Here is a 1420-nt window from a genome sequence, read left to right as displayed (position 1 = left end):
TAACAGTTACCATCTCAGAAACCCACAGTGGGTTGTTATGAGTCAGCATTGACTCGATGGCAGTGAGCGATTTAAAATGTTAGCAGCAAGGAGAAAGTTTAGCACATGCCATTGGTCCTGGACCTTTTTAGCACTCCAGTGTTAACCACATTGAATCGGATGCCCTTTTCTCTAGTCTCTGTGCAGAGGAGGAGAGAGAACACCCGGAGCTAGCGCTCCCCCGGACCTTGTGGAGCTCTGGTTGACCACCTCGAGCTGCAAGGAGCTGGCAGGCTTCAGGGGCACCATATTGGTCATGGCTAGTTCACATCCACCATGCGGTCCACATACCCATGCTTTGGGGACTGCCACTCACACCTGCTTCCCCCACAAACCCACCTCCCTGCAGACCTCTAGCAGGAAAGCCCCATGCCCATCCTGTGTCCTGGAGTAAAGAAGCCAGCCTGCTGCAGAGCTCACAAGAAAAGTCAAGAACAGTGACTCCATTGAGCTCTTTCTCCAAAACAAAACTCTTAGGAACTGTGTGCACCTCAACACTAGGCCACTAGAAAAGGAAAGGTGTGCCCATGGATGAGTTTGGACTTCACCCACCAGGAGCTGGGCTGAACCTGACCCTGATGACCCACAGCTGTCATAAACCTGGAAGATAACTGATGCCAACAAGAACAAGATTGTTTTCCTCCCATACCTGCTGGATGGAGCCGGGACCGGAGGTTCACATTTGAAGAGGGTGGGCCCTACTACATCATCAGGGCCACTGCACCTCTGATGGACTCAGAGCAGTTGTTGAGAGTCTAGCTCTAGTCTGGACAGACAGCGGTAGAAAAAGCCAGCTGGGAACTCTGGAGCTGGGTATGTGTCCTGGATCCAGGGTCTCCAAACGCCAGTGAAGAAGGCTGACTGGCCCTCTCCAATCACTGAGGACCCGGTAGTGGGCCTGAGCAATAGTTCTCCTTGCCCAGCTGATTCTATGGCCAGACATACGGGCTTTGCCCACCAGTTCTGCCTGCAGGCCTGGGTGTTGAATTAAGGAATTCTAGCTCCCTTCTTCCCTAAACAATTGAAATTGACTTATTCCTTCTTAACAAAGTTAAAATTCAAAATTCCAAGCCTGGCCCAAGCTCAAACCTTCTCTTTCCTGCCTAGAAGACATCTGATTCTGGAAACGCCCTTCTCAGGGAAGGAATGGTACACCCCAAACATCCCAGACACACACTCATCTCACAGCCATATCCCTTGCTCACCTCCAACATCCTCAATCAACCCTTTACTCTCACACAGCAAGCCTTCTTCTCTTCCACCTCCTACAGCCGAGCCAGGTTGGAGGCAAAAGCGAAACTGGGACCTGTAACACAGGCCCCATTCTCTAAGACTACTACATTCTAAGATTGCACTGGGGAGAGAAGTGACTGTCAGGTCA

Source organism: Echinops telfairi, unplaced genomic scaffold, assembly GCF_000313985.2.
Source record: "Echinops telfairi isolate 266 unplaced genomic scaffold, ASM31398v2 ScPeMD7_7421;HRSCAF=8459, whole genome shotgun sequence".
Taxonomy (NCBI): Eukaryota; Metazoa; Chordata; class Mammalia; order Afrosoricida; family Tenrecidae; genus Echinops; species Echinops telfairi.
This window is presented reverse-complemented; position numbering follows the sequence as displayed.